At 44.8% G+C, this 19,598-nt stretch overlaps 2 protein-coding genes and 12 non-coding genes across 14 annotated transcripts in view; 12 read left to right on the plus strand and 2 right to left on the minus strand.

Moving 5' to 3' along the window:
• The window catches only part of LOC125715120 (uncharacterized), a 1,180,389-nt gene that overhangs the window by 928,830 nt on the left and 231,961 nt on the right, over positions 1-19,598 (minus strand). The gene's annotated exons all lie outside the window — the stretch shown is intronic.
• LOC125715114 (uncharacterized) overlaps positions 1-19,598 on the minus strand; it is a 935,270-nt gene that overhangs the window by 681,943 nt on the left and 233,729 nt on the right. The gene's annotated exons all lie outside the window — the stretch shown is intronic.
• On the plus strand, positions 5,256-5,374 carry LOC125732363 (5S ribosomal RNA). The gene has a single exon (XR_007391744.1). It is a non-coding gene; the product is annotated as a 5S ribosomal RNA (ribosomal RNA).
• LOC125731023 (5S ribosomal RNA) lies at positions 6,460-6,578 on the plus strand. The gene has a single exon (XR_007391313.1). It is a non-coding gene; the product is annotated as a 5S ribosomal RNA (ribosomal RNA).
• On the plus strand, positions 7,656-7,774 carry LOC125737109 (5S ribosomal RNA). Its single transcript, XR_007396376.1, has one exon. It is a non-coding gene; the product is annotated as a 5S ribosomal RNA (ribosomal RNA).
• Positions 8,852-8,970, plus strand: LOC125731196 (5S ribosomal RNA). The gene has a single exon (XR_007391478.1). It is a non-coding gene; the product is annotated as a 5S ribosomal RNA (ribosomal RNA).
• On the plus strand, positions 10,048-10,166 carry LOC125736771 (5S ribosomal RNA). The gene has a single exon (XR_007396040.1). It is a non-coding gene; the product is annotated as a 5S ribosomal RNA (ribosomal RNA).
• LOC125728760 (5S ribosomal RNA) lies at positions 11,238-11,356 on the plus strand. The gene has a single exon (XR_007389344.1). It is a non-coding gene; the product is annotated as a 5S ribosomal RNA (ribosomal RNA).
• Positions 12,432-12,550, plus strand: LOC125735587 (5S ribosomal RNA). Its single transcript, XR_007394881.1, has one exon. It is a non-coding gene; the product is annotated as a 5S ribosomal RNA (ribosomal RNA).
• On the plus strand, positions 13,629-13,747 carry LOC125731318 (5S ribosomal RNA). The gene has a single exon (XR_007391603.1). It is a non-coding gene; the product is annotated as a 5S ribosomal RNA (ribosomal RNA).
• Positions 14,824-14,942, plus strand: LOC125734298 (5S ribosomal RNA). The gene has a single exon (XR_007393616.1). It is a non-coding gene; the product is annotated as a 5S ribosomal RNA (ribosomal RNA).
• LOC125733058 (5S ribosomal RNA) lies at positions 16,021-16,139 on the plus strand. Its single transcript, XR_007392416.1, has one exon. It is a non-coding gene; the product is annotated as a 5S ribosomal RNA (ribosomal RNA).
• Positions 17,218-17,336, plus strand: LOC125730780 (5S ribosomal RNA). The gene has a single exon (XR_007391071.1). It is a non-coding gene; the product is annotated as a 5S ribosomal RNA (ribosomal RNA).
• LOC125732777 (5S ribosomal RNA) lies at positions 18,416-18,534 on the plus strand. Its single transcript, XR_007392145.1, has one exon. It is a non-coding gene; the product is annotated as a 5S ribosomal RNA (ribosomal RNA).

Consider the following 19,598-nt stretch of genomic DNA (forward strand, 5'->3'; position numbering starts at 1 on the left):
AGAGGTAATCGTGAAATTTATCCACCACTGCCCACTTTAGTGCTAAAAATTCCAACTGGTGCACAGGATAGCGCTGTTCAGTAGCACTCACTCTCCGGCTGGCAAAGGCCACAGGCCTGAGCCCTTCTGGATGTTCTTGGTACAATACCGCCCCTAGCCCTTTCAAGCTAGCATCTGTGTGCAATATGTAAGGCTTGTTTGGGTCAGCAAATGCAAGAACTGGCGCATTAGTGAGGCACTGAATGATGCGGTGGAAGGCATCAGTGCAAACCTGTTCCCACCGATCTCCAAATGGCTCTGACTCTTTCAGATAGACTTTCTTCTTGTCCTGGTCTGGCCTCTTGCCTTTCTGGGTAGGTGCATACCCTTTGGTTAGTTCAGTAAGAGGTCGGACAACAGCAGAATAATTTGCCACAAACCTCCTATAATAACCGCAGAACCCCAAAAAGGATCTCAGAGATTTTAGATCAGTAGGCCGCGGCCAGTGAGTGACAGCCTTTACTTTCTCTGGATCAGTAGCAATGCCGTCAACCGATATTATGTGCCCTACATATCTAACCTTTGGTTGGCAAAACTGGCACTTGTCCAGAGAGAGTTTGAGTCCAACCTCGTCTAGTCGGTCAAGTACTTTGAGAAGCCGTTCCTCATGTTCTTCCAAGGTCTTCCCAAAGACTATCAGGTCATCCAGGTAAACCAACACCTGTAGCAGGTTCATATCCCCCACAGCCCGTTCCATCAGCCGTTGGAATGTTGCTGGGGCTCCTGTGATACCCTGCGGCATTCTTTCAAATTGATAAAATCCTAGTGGGCAAATAAAGGCAGTTTTTTCCTTGTCAGATTCTGCCATAGCAATCTGATAGTATCCTGACCTCAGATCCAACACAGAAAACCGCCGACTCCCTGTCAGGCAATCCAGCGCGTCATCGATGCGAGGAGTGGTGTATTGATCAGGCACTGTTCGACTATTTAGTGTTCTATAGTCTATGCACATTCTAACACTACCATTCTTCTTTCTGGCTACAACTATTGGAGAGGCGTAGGGGCTACGAGACTCCTTAATAATGCCAGCTTTCAAAAGTTCTCGAAGGTGTCTACGTACATCCTCGATATCTGCGGGCGCTAGTCGCCGCGATCTCTCTCGAAATGGTCTTGTGTCAGATAATCTGATGTGATGTTCTACTCCTTTCGCCAGTCCCACATCCCACTCATGGAGAGAAAACACACGGGCTCTCTCAGCCAGCTCACCCCGTAGCCGGGATTTCCATTGCTCTGGAATGGGCGACTCACCGAAATCAATAAGATTAGAGTCAAACGCTGATGGGACCTCAGTCCTAGCATTACACTGAGGCTGCACAGCAGGCATCACAGGATCTGCAGGGCATAAATTGCCCATCACAGTTCCCACTGGAAGAACCATGTCTCGTACTGACTCATTATGTACTAACACAGGAAAATAGTTCACATTCACCTCTGAACTGGGCATGATCATTGGCTGCAGCAGTACCCCAGCTGGAAGTGGGTCTACGGTCGAAGCATCTACTATCAGCACCTCCCTTTCCAGTGGCTTTTCTAACTTTACACAACACAATGCTCGACGATCACTGCCCGCAGGTAAGGTCAGTGGGCCAGGACCCATCCACTGTACGCATCCTACCTCTTCATTTCCCTCACCAGTCACTGAAGTGATATTTGGCTCTGATTCCTCCAGGCTGATTCCCAGAGTCTCGGCTAAATCTACTCCCGCTGTCTCTTGGCAAAGATGGGCTAGCCGCTTGAAGAGACTAGCGTTGGTGCCTAGGATAACCGGAATCTGATCGGGAGTTCTGGGTCCAGGACATATCAAAGCTAAGATGGAAAGGGCCTCTGGGGATCCGGTGACAGTTTCAGGGAACTCTACATCTACTATGACATAACCTAAATATGGGTAGCTGGTCTCACTTAATCCCCAAATGGCCAGTCCTGAGACAGGATGTATCGGGACATCAGACAAGTGCTGTTTATACCATGCCTCAAAGATGATGGTTACCTGTGAACCACTGTCTAGGACAGCATCACATGGCTGACCATTTACTCGCAGGTGCACTACGGAAGTGGGACCTATCAAACCCTTGGGAATGCCTGGGCCCCCTACTGACATCACTGCACCTTTGTTACTTAAGCAGACTTTGTCGGAACTTGGGTCTTCTCGAATGGGTACAGATCCCTCCTTAGCTCTCTTAAGAGACTGAATGAGCTTCTGAATAACTTTGTTCTGATTTTCATCATTCTGGCACTTGTTAGCAAAGTGTCCACCTTCACCACACCGATAACAGATGTTGTCACTAGAAGCCCTAGTAGGTTGGTGTGCCTTTCGTCTAGTTTGAACGGATCTGGATGGCTCTATTGTTAGTGCATTTGCCGGTGCATCCAGGACTTTGGCCCCTCTGTTGCACATTTTATTTTGTAACCTATGGATTTGTTTCTTCAGTGCTGCCACTTCTGCCTTTTCACTGCTCGTCGCCGAGGGCACAGGAACCACTGGAGCAGATCGTCTATCATCATTCCCCTCTTCTCTTGATGTTGTAGTCATAGCAGCAAACAATGACTTTAGTTCCTTTACCTCAGCCTTTAGGGTCAGCATTTCCGTCTGGCGACTGTCCGCCTCCTTGTGGGCATAGACTCGTTGGGTGGACATACTAATCTTGACTCTGGCTGCTGCATGTTCTTCTTCCGCTCTTATCTCAGCTAGTAGCTCTAAGAATTTTGGAGGGTTCTGCCTTCTCTCCCTTATCTTGAGCTGGACTAACATCAAGTCTGAATATATGGCCCCCCGCAGTAACTGCTCTACTCTGGCACTGTCTATCCGACTTACAGGAATGCCACCTTTCCTACTTACTTTTATAAGGGACTGCTCTAATCGCCTTAAGAAATCAGAAAGTTTTTCACCTTTCTCCTGTTGCAATAATCTAAATTCAAAATACAGGTCTTCCCCTGACTCAGCTGTACCAAAGGCACTCTCAATAGCATCTAAGCATGCCCAAGGGGTGATGTCAGCCTCAGCTGTTCGCATTGCCTTTACCACTGCAAGAGCAGGTCCTCTAAGACACTCCATAATGCGGCTACGCTTTTCCTTTTCAGAGCAGTTGCTTTCCTCCACCATTAAACAAGCCTGTTCAAGCCAATGCTCTAAGGGTTCTTCACCCGCTGGTGTAGGTAAGGTGCCGGAAAACATACGCAGGCGACGATAACTGGTGCTCTCACCTGGTCTCTCCATTTTCGCTAACACATCCCCCATAGCACGAATAATGGATTCTGCTGAACCCATGGAATTGGATGCATCAATAAGGACCTGTAACGGCGTTGTACCCCCTTTTTCTAAAGAAGACCTTGCCGCAGCAATAATGACAGGCCAACTGCTTTTTGTAGTAGGGTGTATTACCTCAGGAGGAACTCTGGTGGGATCCATCCTCTCTCTACACTCGCAAAGCACAACAAGTCTGTCAAGCTTAGTGTTCACCCTTCTGCCTCTAACCCTCACTCGTCCCAGAAGTTTAATTGTTCCGAGTGTTTCCTCTATCTCGGCAACTTCACAGCCTCTGGGAACCAATGCCAGTAAAGCATGGTCTTCACTAATTAACTCACCCTGACACCACTCACTGAGCTCTGTCACTAACTCTAATAGCACTGATTCAATCTCCATCTTTATGTAAAAACACCTCTTAATTCTAGATACAATTTCAGTGGGACCGTACAAGTATTCCACTAACGTTTATCTCTCTTCTAATACTTTTAAATTAGCAACCAACAACGAAAACTCCTAAATCTAAATAAGAATCCCAGCGGTGCCTCCATTTTTATGTAGCGCCCCTTTGCTCGCCTGGCATTAAATAGGGGTAGCTACCCCAGGTCCCTTGGTAAGGGGTGTAATCTCTTACTAATAAATAATTTACCTTACTTATCAAATTTAGAAGCTTTGTTGTCCAAGGGACTATATGTATCAACGCCCCTATGAAAACTAATATTAAACCCAGGGTATAAACCTCCAAAAGATATATAGTTACTTGTTTTACTTACAACTATGCTTGCTAACTAATCATTGTAAATGTATCTTCCCCAGAAATATTGGTACCCTTAAAATACCTACTTCCAGTATGCAAAGTATAACCAATAATGCACTCATTCAGAGAAATACACACACAGCAATATAAAACAACAATATCAGTATTTACTACAATGAAACTTAATCACATGCCTCAACAATTTAACACACTTTTCCAGTTGTAAATCATTCCCATATCGTTACCTTAAATCAAATTCAAACTACTGGTTCTCCTACACATAAATCAATATTCCGTAATTCTTAAACTTATTCGTTCAAATAACATAAAGCAGGCGTAAATTTAGAAACATAAACCCCAAATGTTCACTGTTGCAGGCCTGTCCGCCGCTCGTGTGCGTTGTAGATTCGCGAAATGGCGGCTTCCACTATATGGAAAATAACCAGGTACCTGAATCTTCGGGATACCACTGAATCAAAGAAATGGAAATCCTTTACTATGAAGATGAGGAGACTCCATCGGCATCCGTCCGTTCCGTCCGTCGCGAGGTTAGATGAGTCCAGTGCAACAGTTCGGCGAATCCGGTGTCCTCTGGGTCGTTGGCACGGCACTCGCGATGTTAGCTGTCCGCTAACTTTGCAGCTCCGTCCACCATAGGCACTTTTAGCCACCGTGCGCTGACTCTCTTAACTTTTGTCAGTGTCCTAAGCCGTTAACTTCACTCCGAAGTTACACTTACCCACCGACAAACTTTCCCACCCGTAGAGTTACTTTTAAATGATCTAGCCGATCATTTATGCGGACTTTTACAGGCGGTCTTAGCAAATACACTCTCCGTGTACTTCATCATTAACTCTCCTCCTTCCCGCCGCTGTCTCCTCTCTTCCCGCCTCTCTCTCCTCTCTTGTCCCTCCTCCTTACATCGTACTTCCTTCCACCCTCAGACACATACTCCCTTCTCATTGGTTCACTGGTTAGGTAATACACATTACACATTCCAATTATATTCTTACAATACCAAACAATATTATAACATTAAGCACAGAACAATACATGAACACATTTTTTCTTTATGTGCAGAATTGGTTAACCTTTCAATACTAGCATTATAAATCTAACCCTTTATTAAATTATATGAACTTATATTAACTATAATTATTTCTTCCACGGGTTACAGACGCGTGTAATGCAAAAGGGCTGTTTTTGGTCGTGTCTCTCGCTTATGGCCATACCACCCTGAAAACGCCCGATCTCGTCTGATCTCGGAAGCTAAGCAGGGTAGGGTCTGGTTAGTACTTGGATGGGAGACCATCTGGGAATACCAGGTGCTGTAAGCTTTTCTCACTTTTACTTTATACAGGGGGCGCTCCACTTCACGATTAATTTAAATCTATCACTCCCCTTCCATTTTACTATTTTATATATATATATATATATATTTTTCTCTCATTCATAAAGGCAGCTTTTACACACCGTTTTACTCTAAATACTTCCTGGTAATTCTAGGTGCTGTAAGCTGTTCGTGCCTTTATTCCACCAGGGCGCGATCTTCTCACAAACTTGAAGACTGTCACTCCCCATTCACGTTTTACAACTTATTGTTAATGATAAAGAGACAGCTTTTTACACACAGTTTTAAACGAAGTACTGATATTATTCCTCTTCAACTGACCGCTTTGTTTTCTATGCAAAAACCACTTCGCCACAGAAGACTTGATATTGTTGGCATAGCAAGGTCTGCTCTTCTCCTCCTTTCAAAACTTGCTAAAAGCTGTATTTAAAAGAGCAGGTTGGCCGGGGTAATTCACACCCTTCAATGCCAGATTAATGTTTAGGTTAGTGGGAATCACAGAGGAATTAGGGATGGAAACTTCTTTGCTGATGGTAGAAGCGGTCTGGTGAATTTTTAGAGAGAAGAGGCCGTCGATGTTTGAATGTAGAAAATTGTTCTGGCTGCAGCCTGCAGTATGGACTTGTTGGTGTGTGTAGCTCCCAGTGTTCTGACAGCGCGACGTTTAGGGGAAGCATGTGATTCAGCAGCTACCAGTGGGCTTCGTGCGGCAGAGATTTTGTGGCTGTTAGCGGAGTTGATAACAGAGGGTCGTTAAGAGAAGCCTGCGTGAGGTAGGCAAAGGAGTAATATTTGCCGGCGGGGGACGTGCGGCGATTAACCTGTGCGGTAGTGAAAAGGAGTTAAAAAGAAGGAAGTGTGCGGATGCGGAAAGAATGGAATAATTGTGGTAGGCTGCCGGCTGAGTAGTTTGGTGAATGTTTGGTGTGGGTCTGGCGCTGCCGATTGGATGGTGGTGCTGCAGTGTGAGTCAGATAAAAAAAAAAAAAAACCAGGAGTAGGATCCAGTGGGACTAACTGGCATGTATAGACACATGTAATGCAAAAGGGCTGTTTTTGTTCACGGCTCTCGCTTATGGCCATACCACCCTGAACACGCCCGATCTCGTCTGATCTCGGAAGCTAAGCGAGGTAGGGTCTGGTTAGTACTTGGATGGGAGACTGCCTGGGAATACCACGTGCTGTAAGCTTTTCTCACTTTTACTTTATACAGGGGGCACTCCACCTCACGATTAATTTAAATCTATCACTCCCCTTCCATTTTACTATTTTATATATTTCTTTTTTCTCTCATTCATAAAGGCAGCTTTTACACACGTTTTACTCTAAATACTGCCTGGTAATTCTAGGTGCTGTAAGCTGTTCGTGCCTTTATTCCACCAGGGCACGATCTTCTCACAAACTTGAAGACTGTCACTCCCCATTCACGTTTTACAACTTATTGTTAATAATAAAGAGACAGCTTTTTACACACAGTTTTAAACAAAGTACTGATATAATTCCTCTTCAACTCACCGCTTTGTTTTCTTTGCAAAAACCACTTCGCCACAGAAGACTTGATATTGTTGGCATAGCAAGGTCTGCTCTTCTCCTCCTTTCAAAACTTGCTAAAAGCTGTATTTAAAAGAGCAGGTTGGCCGGGGTAATTCACACCCTTCAATGCCAGCTCAATGTTTAGGTTAGTGGGAATCACAGAGGAATTAGGGATGGAAACTTCTTTGCTGGTCGTAGAAGCGGTCTGGTGAATTTTTAGAGAGAAGAGGCCGTCGATGTTTGAATGTAGAAAATTGTTCTGGCTGCAGCCTGCAGTATGGACTTGTTGGTGTGTGTAGCTCCCAGTGTTCTGACAGCGCGACGTTTTGGGGAAGCATGTGATTCAGCAGCTACCAGTGGGCTTCGTGCGGCGGAGATTTTGTGGCTGTTAGCGGAGTTGATAACAGAGGGTCGTTAAGAGAAGCCTGCATGCGGTAGGCAAATGAGTAATGTTTGCCGGCGGGGGACGTGCGGCGATTAACCTGTGAGGTAGTGAAAAGGACTTAAAGAAAAGGAAGTGTGCGGATGCGGAAAGAATGGAATAATTGTGGTAGGCTGCCGGCTGAGTAGTTTGGTGAATGTTTGGTGTGGGTCCGGCGCTGCCGATTGGATGGTGGTGCTGCAGTGTGAGTCAGATAAAAAAAAAAAAAAAAACCAGGAGTAGGATCCAATGGGACTAACTGGCATGTATAGAGGCGTGTAATGCAATAGGGCTGTTTTTGGTCACGTCTCTCACTTACGGCCGTACCACCCTGAACACGCCCGATCTTGTCTGATCTTGGAAGCTAAGCAGGGTAGGGTCTGGTTAGTACTTGGATGGGTGACCACCTGGGAATACCAGGTGCTGTAAGCTTTTCTCACTTTTACTTTATACAGGGGGCGCTCCACTTCACGATTAATTTAAATCTAGCACTCCCCTTCCATTTTACTATTTTATATATATTTTTTTTTTCTCTCTTTCATAACGCCAGCTTTTAGAAACCGTTTTACTCTAAATATTTCCTGGTAATTCTAGGTGCTGTAAGCTGTTCGTGCCTTTATTCCACCAGGGCGCGATCTTCTCACATACTTGAAGACTGTCACTCCCCATTCACGTTTTACAACTTATTGTTAATGATAAAGAGACAGCTTTTTACACACAGTTTTAAACAAAGTACTGATATTATTCCTCTTCAACTGACCGCTTTGTTTTCTATGCAAAAACCACTTCGCCACAGAAGACTCGATATTATTGGCATAGCAAGTTCTGCTCTTCTCCTTTCAAAACTTGCTAAAAGCTGTATTTAAAAGAACAGGTAGGCCGGGGTAATTCACACCCTTCAATGCCAGATTAATGTTTAGGTTAGTGGGAATCACAGAGGAATTAGGGATGGAAAATTCTTTGCTGGTGGTAGAAGCGGTCTGGAGAATTTTTAGAGAGAAGAGGCCGTCGATGTTTGAATGTAGAAAATTGTTCTGGCTGCAGCCTGCAGTATGGACTTGTTGGTGTGTGTAGCTCCCAGTGTTCTGACAGCGCGACGTTTTGGGGAAGCATGTGATTCAGCAGCTACCAGTGGGCTTCGTGCGGCGGAGATTTTGTGGCTGTTAGCGGAGTTGATAACAGAGGGTCGTTAAGAGAAGCCTGCATGCGGTAGGCAAATGAGTAATGTTTGCCGGCGGGGGACGTGCGGCGATTAACCTGTGAGGTAGTGAAAAGGACTTAAAGAAAAGGAAGTGTGCGGATGCGGAAAGAATGGAATAATTGTGGTAGGCTGCCGGCTGAGTAGTTTGGTGAATGTTTGGTGTGGGTCCGGCGCTGCCGATTGGATGGTGGTGCTGCAGTGTGAGTCAGATAAAAAAAAAAAAAAAAACCAGGAGTAGGATCCAATGGGACTAACTGGCATGTATAGAGGCGTGTAATGCAATAGGGCTGTTTTTGGTCGCATTTCTCGCTTACGGCCGTACCACCCTGAACACGCCCGATCTTGTCTGATCTTGGAAGCTAAGCAGGGTAGGGTCCGGTTAATACTTCGATGGGCGACCACCTGGGAATACCAGGTGCTGTAAGCTTTTCTCACTTTTACTTCATACAGGGGGCGCTCCACTACACGATTAATTTAAATCTAGCACTCCCCTTCCATTTTACTATTTTATATATATATATATTTTTTTTCTCTCATTCATAAAGGCAGCTTTTAGAAACCGTTTTACTCTAAATATTTCCTGGTAATTCTAGGTGCTGTAAGCTGTTCGTGCCTTTATTCCACCAGGGCGCGATCTTCTCACAAACTTGAAGACTGTCACTCCCCATTCACGTTTTACAACTTATTGTTAATGATAAAGAGACAGCTTTTTACACACAGTTTTAAACAAAGTACTGATATTATTCCTCTTCAACTGACCGCTTTGTTTTCTATGCAAAAACCACTTCGCCACAGAAGACTCGATATTATTGGCATAGCAAGTTCTGCTTTTCTCCTTTCAAAACTTGCTAAAACCTGTATTTAAAAGAACAGATTGGCCGGGGTAATTCACACCCTTCAATGCCAGCTTAATGTTTAGGTTAGTGGGAATCACAGAGGAATTAGGGATGGAAACTTCTTTGCTGGTGGTAGAAGCGGTCTGGTGAATTTTTAGAGAGAAGAGGCCGTCGATGTTTCAATGTAGAAAATTGTTCTGGCTGCAGCCTGCAGTATGGACTTGTTGGCGTGTGTAGCTCCCAGTGTTCTGACAGCGCGACGTTTTGGGGAAGCATGTGATTCAGCAGCTACCAGTGGGCTTCGTGCGGCGGAGATTTTGTGGCTGTTAGCGGAGTTGATAACAGAGGGTCGTTAAGAGAAGCCTGCATGCAGTAGGCAAAGGAGTAATGTTTGCCGCGGGGGACGTGCGGCGATTAACCTGTGCGGTAGTGAAAAGGAGTTAAAAAGAAGGAAGTGTGCGGATGCGGAAAGAATGGAATAATTGTGGTAGGCTGCCGGCTGAGTAGTTTGGTGAATGTTTGGTGTGGGTCTGGCGCTGCCGATTGGATGGTGGTGCTGCAGTGTGAGTCAGATAAAAAAAAAAAAAAACAGGAGTAGGATCCAATGGGACTAACTGGCATGTATAGACGCGTGTAATGCAAAAGGGCTGTTTTTGTTCGCAGCTCTCGCTTATGGCCATACCACCCTGAACACGCCCGATCTCGTCTGATCTCGGAAGCTAAGCGGGGTAGGGTCTGGTTAGTACTTGGATGGGAGACTACCTGGGAATACCACGTGCTGTAAGCTTTTCTCACTTTTACTTTATACAGGGGGCACTCCACCTCACGATTAATTTAAATCTATCACTCCCCTTCCATTTTACTATTTTATATATTTCTTTTTTCTCTCATTCATAAAGGCAGCTTTTACACACGTTTTACTCTAAATACTGCCTGGTAATTCTAGGTGCTGTAAGCTGTTCGTGGCTTTATTCCACCAGGGCGCGATCTTCTGACAAACTTGAAGACTGTCACTCCACATTCACGTTTTACAACTTATTGTTAATAATAAAGAGACAGCTTTTTACACACAGTTTTAAACAAAGTACTGATATAATTCCTCTTAAACTCACCGCTTTGTTTTCTATGCAAAAACCACTTCGCCACAGAAAATTCGATATTATTGGCATATTATCTGCTCTTCTCCTCCTTTCAAAACTTGCTAAAAGCTGTATTTAAAAGAGCAGGTTGGCCGGGGTAATTCACACCCTTCAATGCCAGCTTAATGTTTAGGTTAGTGGGAATCACAGAGGAATTAGGGATGGAAACTTCTTTGCTGGTGGTAGAAGCGGTCTGGTGAATTTTTAGAGAGAAGAGGCCGTCGATGTTTGAATGTAGAAAATTGTTCTGGCTGCAGCCTGCAGTATGGACTTGTTGGCGTGTGTAGCTCCCAGTGTTCTGACAGCGTGACATTTTGGGGAAGCATGTGATTCAACAGCAACCAGTGGGCTTCGTGCGGCGGAGATTTTGTGGCTGTTAGCGGAGTTGATAACAGAGGGTCTTTAAGAGAAGCCTGCATGCGGTAGGCAAATGAGCAATGTTTGCCGGCGGGGGACGTGCGGCGATTAACCTGTTCGGTAGTGAAAAGGACTTAAAGAGAAGGAAGTGTGCGGATGCGGAAAGAATGGAATAATTGTGGTAGGCTGCCGGCTGAGTAGTTTGGTGAATGTTTGGTGTGGGTGCGGCGCTGCCAATTGGATGGTGGTGCTGCAGTGTGAGTCAGATAAAAAAAAAAAAAAACAGGAGTAGGATCCAATGGGAATAACTGGCATGTATAGAGGCGTGTAATGCAAAAGGGCTGTTTTTGTTCGCGGCTCTCGCTTATGGCCATACCACCCTGAACACGCCCGATCTCGTCTGATCTCGGAAGCTAAGTGGGGTAGGGTCTGGTTAGTACTTGGATAGGAGACTGCCTGGGAATACCACGTGCTGTAAGCTTTTCTCACTTTTACTTTATACAGGGGGCACTCCACCTCACGATTAATTTAAATCTATCACTCCCCTTCCATTTTACTATTTTATATATTTCTTTTTTCTCTCATTCATAAAGGCAGCTTTTACACACGTTTTACTCTAAATACTGCCTGGTAATTCTAGGTGCTGTAAGCTGTTCGTGCCTTTATTCCACCAGGGCGCGATCTTCTCACAAACTTGAAGACTGTCACTCCCCATTCACGTTTTACAACTTATTGTTAATGATAAAGAGACAGCTTATTACACACAGTTTTAAACAAAGTACTGATATTATTCCTCTTCAACTGACCGCTTTGTTTTCTATGCAAAAACCACTTCGCCACAGAAGACTCGATATTATTGGCATAGCAAGTTCTGCTTTTCTCCTTTCAAAACTTGCTAAAAGCTGTATTTAAAAGAACAGATTGGCCGGGGTAATTCACACCCTTCAATGCCAGCTTAATGTTTAGGTTAGTGGGAATCACAGAGGAATTAGGGATGGAAACTTCTTTGCTGGTGGTAGAAGCGGTCTGGTGAATTTTTAGAGAGAAGAGGCCGTCGATGTTTGGATGTAGAAAATTGTTCTGGCTGCAGCCTGCAGTATGGACTTGTTGGTGTGTGTAGCTCCCAGTGTTCTGACAGCGCAACGTTTTGGGGAAGCATGTGATTCAGCAGCTACCAGTGGGCTTCGTGCGGCGGAGATTTTGTGGCTGTTAGCGGAGTTGATAACAGAGGGTTGTTAAGAGAAGCCTGCATGCAGTAGGCAAAGGAGTAATGTTTGCTGGCGGGGGACGTGCGGCGATTAACCTGTGCGGTAGTGAAAAGGAGTTAAAGAGAAGGAAGTGTGCGGATGCGGAAAGAATGGAATAATTGTGGTAGGCTGCCGGCTGAGTAGTTTGGTGAATGTTTGGTGTGGGTCCGGCGCTGCCGATTGGATGGTGGTGCTGCAGTGTGAGTCAGATAAAAAAAAAAAAAAAAAACCAGGAGTAGGATCCAATGGGACTAACTGGCTTGTATAGACGCGTGTAATGCAAAAGGGCTGTTTTTGGTAGCATCTCTCGCTTACGGCCATACCACCCTGAACACGCCCGATCTCGTCTGATCTTGGAAGCTAAGCAGGGTAGAGTCTGGTTAGTACTTGGATGGGAGACCACCTGGGAATACCAGGTGCTGTAAGCTTTTCTCACTTTTACTTTATACAGGGGGCGCTCCACTTCACGATTAATTTAAATCTATCACTCCCCTTCCATTTTACTATTTTATATATATATATATTTTTATCTCTCATTCATAAAGGCAGCTTTTAGAAACCGTTTTACTCTAAATACTGCCTGGTAATTCTAGGTGCTGTAAGCTGTTCGTGCCTTTATTCCACCAGGGCGCGATCTTCTCACAAACTTGAAAACTGTCACTCCCCATTCACGTTTTACAACTTATTGTTAATAATAAAGAGACAGCTTTTTACACACAGTTTTAAACAAAGTACTGATATAATTCTTCTTCAACTCACCGCTTTGTTTTCTATGCAAAAACCACTTCACCACAGAATATTCGATATTATTGGCATATTATCTGCTCTTCTCCTCCTTTCAAAACTTGCTAAAAGCTGTATTTAAAAGAGCAGGTTGGCCGGGGTAATTCACACCCTTCAATGCCAGCTTAATGTTTAGGTTAGTGGGAATCACAGAGGAATTAGGGATGGAAACTTCTTTGCTGATGGTAGAAGCGGTCTGGTGAATTTTTAGAGAGAAGAGGCCGTCGATGTTTGAATGGAGAAAATTGTTCTGGCTGCAGCCTGCAGTATGGACTTGTTGCTGTGTGTAGCTCCCAGTGTTCTGACAGCGCGACGTTTTGGGGAAGCATGTGATTCAGCAGCTACCAGTGGGTTTCGTGCGACGGAGATTTTGTGGCTGTTAGCGGAGTTGATAACAGAGGGTCGTTAAGAGAAGCCTGCATGCGGTAGGCAAAGGAGTAATGTTTGCCGGCGGGGGACGTGCGGCGATTAACCTGTGCGGTAGTGAAAAGGAGTTAAAAAGAAGGAAGTGTGCGGATGCGGAAAGAATGGAATAATTGTGGTAGGCTGCCGGCTGAGTAGTTTGGTGAATGTTTGGTGTGGGTCCGGCGCTGCTGATTGGATGGTGGGGCTGCAGTGTGAGTCAGATAAAAAAAAAAAAAAAACAGGAGTAGGATCCAATGGGACTAACTGGCATGTATAGAGGCGTGTAATGCAAAAGGGCTGTTTTTGTTAGTGTCTCTCGTTTACGGCCATACCACCCTGAACACGCCCGATCTCATCCGATCTCGGAAACTAAGCAGGGTCGGGTCTGGTTAGTACTTGGATTGGAAACCGCCTGGGTATACCAGGTGCTGTAAGCTTTTCTCACTTTTACTTTATACAGGGGGCGCTCCACTTCACGATTAATTTAAATCTATCACTCCCCTTCCATTTTACTATTTTATATATTTCTTTTTTCTCTCATTCATAAAGGCAGCTTTTACACACCGTTTTACTCTAAATACTGCCTGGTAATTTTAGGTGCTGTAAGCTGTTCGTGCCTTTATTCCACCAGGGTGCGATCTTCTCACAAACTTGAAGACTGTCACTCCCCATTCAAGTTTTACAACTTATTGTTAATAACAAAGAGACAGCTTTTTACACACAGTTTTAAACAAAGTACTGATATAATTCCTCTTCAACTCACCGCTTTGTTTTCTATGCAAAAACCACTTCACCACAGAAGACTCGATATTATTGGCATAGCAAGGTCTGCTCTTCTCCTCCTTTCAAAACTTGCTAAAAGCTGTATTTAAAAGAGCAGGTTGGCCGGGGTAATTCACACCCTTCAATGCCAGATTAATGTTTAGGCTAGTGGGAATCACAGAGGAATTAGGGATGGAAACTTCTTTGCTGGTGGTAGAAGCGGTCTGGTGAATTTTTAGAGAGAAGAGGCCGTCGATGTTTGAATGTAGAAAATTGTTCTGGCTGCAGCCTGCAGTATAGACTTGTTGGTGTGTGTAGCTCCCAGTGTTCTGACAGCGCGACGTTTTGGGGAAGCATGTGATTCAGCAGCTACCAGTGGGCTTCGTGCGGCGGAGATTTTGTGGCTGTTAGCGGAGTTGATAACAGAGGGTCGTTAAGAGAAGCCTGCATGCAGTAGGCAAAGGAGTAATGTTTGCCGGCGGGGGACGTGCGGCGATTAACCTGTGCGGTAGTGAAAAGGAGTTAAAAAGAAGGAAGTGTGCGGATGCGGAAAGAATGGAATAATTGTGGTAGGCTGCTGGCTGAGTAGTTTGGTGAATGTTTGGTGTGGGTCCGGCGCTGCCGATTGGATGGTGGGGCTGCAGTGTGAGTCAGATAAAAAAAAAAAAAGAACATTAGTAGGATCCAATGGGACCAACTGGCATGTATAGAGGCGTGTAATGCAAAAGGGCTGTTTTTGGTAGCATCCATCGCTTACGGCCATACCACCCTGAACACGCCCGATCTAGTCTGATCTCGGAAGCTAAGCAGGGTAGGGTCTGGTTAGTACTTGGATGGGAGACCACATGGGAATACCAGGTGCTGTAAGCTTTTCTCACTTTTACTTTATACAGGGGGCGCTCCACTTCACGATTAATTTAAATCTATCACTCCCCTTCCATTTTACTATTTTATATATATATTTTTTTTTCTCTCATTCATAAAGGCAGCTTTTAGAAACCGTTTTACTCTAAATACTTCCTGGTAATTCTAGGTGCTGTAAGCTGTTCGTGCCTTTATTCCACCAGGGCGCGATCTTCTCACAAACTTGAAGACTGTCACTCCCCATTCACATTTTACAACTTATTGTTAATGATAAAGAGACAGCTTTTTACACACAGTTTTAAACAAAGTACTGATATTATTCCTCTTCAACTGACCGCTTTGTTTTCTATGCAAAAACCACTTCGCCACAGAAGACTCGATATTATTGGCATAGCAAGTTCTGCTCTTCTCCTTTCAAAACTTGCTAAAAGCTGTATTTAAAAGAACAGATTGGCCGGGGTAATTCACACCCTTCAATGCCAGCTTAATGTTTAGGTTAGTGGGAATCACAGAGGAATTAGGGATGGAAACTTCTTTGCTGGTGGTAGAAGTGGTCTGGTGAATATTTAGAGAGAAGAGGCCGTCGATGTTTGAATGTAGAAAATTGTTCTGGCTGCAGCCTGCAGTATGGACTTGTTGGTGTGTGTAGCTCCCAGTGTTCTGACAGCGCGACGTTTTGGGGAAGCATGTGATTCAGCAGCTACCAGTGGGCTTCGTGCGGCGGAGATTTTGTGGCTGTTAGCGGAGTTGATAACAGAGGGTCGTTAAGAGAAGCCTGCATGCAGTAGGCAAAGGAGTAATGTTTGCCGGCGGGGGACGTGCGGCGATTAACCAGTGCGGTAGTGAAAAGGAGTTAAAAATAAGGAAGTGTGCGGATGCGGAAAGAATGGAATAATTGTGGTAGGCTGCTGGCTGAGTAGTTTGGTGAATGTTTGGTGTGGGTCCGGCGCTGCCGATTGGATGGTGGTGCTGCAGTGTGAGTCAGATAAAAAAAAAAAAAAAAACCAGGAGTAGGATCCAATGGGACTAACTGGCATGTATAGACGCGTGTAATGCAAAAGGGCTGTTTTTGGCAGCGTCTCTCGCTTATGGCCATACCACCCTGAACACGCCCGATCTCATCTGATCTCGGAAGCCAAGCAGGGTAGGGTCTGGTTAGTACTTGGATGGGAGACCTCCTGGGAATACCAGGTGCTGTAAGCTTTTCTCACTTTTACTTTATACAGGGGGCGCTCCACTTCACGATTAATTTAAATCTAGCACTCCCCTTCCATTTTACTATTTTATATATATATATATTTTTCTCTCATTCATAAAGGCAGCTTTTACACACCGTTTTACTCTAAATACTTCCTGGTAATTCTAGGTGCTGTAAGCTGTTCGTGCCTTTATTCCACCAGGGCGCGATCTTCTCACAAACTTGAAGACTGTCACTCCCCATTCACGTTTTACAACTTATTGTTAATGATAAAGAGACAGCTTTTTACACACAGTTTTAAACAAAGTACTGATATTATTCCTCTTCAACTGACCGCTTTGTTTTCTATGCAAAAACCACTTCGCCACAGAAGACTCAATATTATTGGCATAGCAAGTTCTGCTCTTCTCCTTTCAAAACTTGCTAAAAGCTGTATTTAAAAGAACAGATTGGCCGGGGTAATTCACACCCTTCAATGCCAGCTTAATGTTTAGGTTAGTGGGAATCACAGAGGAATTAGGGATGGAAACTTCTTTGCTGGTGGTAGAAGCGGTCTGGTGAATTTTTAGAGAGAAGAGGCCGTCGATGTTTGAATGTAGAAAATTGTTCTGGCTGCAGCCTGCAGTATGGACTTGTTGGTGTGTGTAGCTCCCAGTGTTCTGACAGCGCGACGTTTTGGGGAAGCATGTGACTCAGCAGCTTCCAGTGGGCTTCGTGCGGCGGAGATTTTGTGGCTGTTAGCGGAGTTGATAACAGAGGGTCGTTAAGAGAAGCCTGCATGCAGTAGGCAAAGGAGTAATGTTTGCCGGCGGGGGACGTGCGGCGATTAACCTGTGCGGTAGTGAAAAGGAGTTAAAAAGAAGGAAGTGTGCGGATGCAGAAAGAATGGAATAATTGTGGTAGGCTGCTGGCTGAGTAGTTTGGTGAATGTTTGGTGTGGGTCCGGCGCTGCCGATTGGATGGTGGTGCTGCAGTGTGAGTCAGATAAAAAAAAAAAAAAAAACCAGGAGTAGGATCCAATGGGACTAACTGGCATGTATAGAGGCGTGTAATGCAAAAGGGCTGTTTTTGGTAGCATCTCCCACTTACGGCGATACCACCCTGAACACGCCCAATCTCGTCTGATCTCGGAAGCTAAGCAGGGTAGGGTCTGGTTAATACTTGGATGGGAGACCACCTGGGAATACCAGGTGCTGTAAGCTTTTCTCACTTTTACTTTATACAGGGGGCGCTCCACTTCACGATTAATTTAAATCTATCACTCCCCTTCCATTTTACTATTTTATATATATATTTTTTTTTTCTCTCATTCATAAAGGCAGCTTTTAGAAACCGTTTTACTCTAAATACTTCCTGGTAATTCAAGGTGCTGTAAGCTGTTCGTGCCTTTATTCCACCAGGGCGCGATCTTCTCACAAACTTGAAGACTGTCACTCCCCATTCACGTTTTACAACTTATTGTTAATGATAAAGAGACAGCTTTTTACACACAGTTTTAAACAAAGTACTGATATTATTCCTCTTCAACTGACCGCTTTGTTTTCTATGCAAAAACCACTTCGCCACAGAAGACTCGATATTATTGGCATAGCAAGTTCTGCACTTCTCCTTTCAAAACTTGCTAAAAGCTGTATTTAAAAGAACAGATTGGCCGGGGTAATTCACACCCTTCAATGCCAGCTTAATGTTTAGGTTAGTGGGAGTCACAGAGGAATTAGGGATGGAAACTTCTTTGCTGGTGGTAGAAGCGGTCTGGTGAATTTTTAGAGAGAAGAGGCCGTCGATGTTTGAATGTAGAAAATTGTTCTGGCTGCAGCCTGCAGTATAGACTTGTTGGTGTGTGTAGCTCCCAGTGTTCTGACAGCGCGACGTTTTGGGGAAGCATGTGATTCAGCAGCTACCAGTGGGCTTCATGCGGCGGAGATTTTGTGGCTGTTAGCGGAGTTGATAACAGAGGGTCGTTAAGAGAAGCCTGCATGCAGTAGGCAAAGGAGTAATGTATGCCGGCGGGGGACGTGCGGCGATTAACCTGTGCGGTAGTGAAAAGGATTTAAAAAGAAGGAAGTGTGCGGATGCGGAAAGAATGGAATAATTGTGGTAGGCTGCTGGCTGAGTAGTTTGGTGAATGTTTGGTGTGGGTCCGGCGCTGCCGATTGGATGGTGGTGCTGCAGTGTGAGTCAGATAAAAAAAAAAAAAAAAACCAGGAGTAGGATCCAATGGGACTAACTGGCATGTATAGACGCGTGTAATGCAAAAGGGCTGTTTTTGGCAGCGTCTCTCGCTTATGGCCATACCACCCTGAACACGCCCGATCTCATCCGATCTCGGAAGCCAAGCAGGGTAGGGTCTGGTTAGTACTTGGATGGGAGACCTCCTGGGAATACCAGGTGCTGTAAGCTTTTCTCACTTTTACTTTATACAGGGGGCGCTCCACTTCACGATTAATTTAAATCTAGCACTCCCCTTCCATTTTACTATTTTATATATATATATATTTTTCTCTCATTCATAAAGGCAGCTTTTACACACCGTTTTACTCTAAATACTTCCTGGTAATTCTAGGTGCTGTAAGCTGTTCGTGCCTTTATTCCACCAGGGCGCGATCTTCTCACAAACTTGAAGACTGTCACTCCCCATTCACGTTTTACAACTTATTGTTAATGATAAAGAGACAGCTTTTTACACACAGTTTTAAACAAAGTACTGATATTATTCCTCTTCAACTGACCGCTTTGTTTTCTATGCAAAAACCACTTCGCCACAGAAGACTCAATATTATTGGCATAGCAAGTTCTGCTCTTCTCCTTTCAAAACTTGCTAAAAGCTGTATTTAAAAGAACAGATTGGCCGGGGTAATTCACACCCTTCAATGCCAGCTTAATGTTTAGGTTAGTGGGAATCACAGAGGAATTAGGGATGGAAACTTCTTTGCTGGTGGTAGAAGCGGTCTGGTGAATTTTTAGAGAGAAGAGGCCGTCGAGGTTTGAATGTAGAAAATTGTTCTGGCTGCAGCCTGCAGTATGGACTTGTTGGTGTGTGTAGCTCCCAGTGTTCTGACAGCGCGACGTTTTGGGGAAGCATGTGACTCAGCAGCTTCCAGTGGGCTTCGTGCGGCGGAGATTTTGTGGCTGTTAGCGGAGTTGATAACAGAGGGTCGTTAAGAGAAGCCTGCATGCAGTAGGTAAAGGAGTAATGTTTGCCGGCGGGGGACGTGCGGCGATTAACCTGTGCGGTAGTGAAAAGGAGTTAAAAAGAAGGAAGTGTGCGGATGCGGAAAGAATGGAATAATTGTGGTAGGCTGCTGGCTGAGTAGTTTGGTGAATGTTTGGTGTGGGTCCGGCGCTGCCGATTGGATGGTGGGGCTGCAGTGTGAGTCAGATAAAAAAAAAAAAAAGAACATTAGTAGGATCCAATGGGACCAACTGGCATGTATAGAGGCGTGTAATGCAAAAGGGCTGTTTTT

The sequence above is a fragment of the Brienomyrus brachyistius genome, chromosome 2, assembly GCF_023856365.1.
Source record: "Brienomyrus brachyistius isolate T26 chromosome 2, BBRACH_0.4, whole genome shotgun sequence".
NCBI lineage: Eukaryota > Metazoa > Chordata > Actinopteri > Osteoglossiformes > Mormyridae > Brienomyrus > Brienomyrus brachyistius.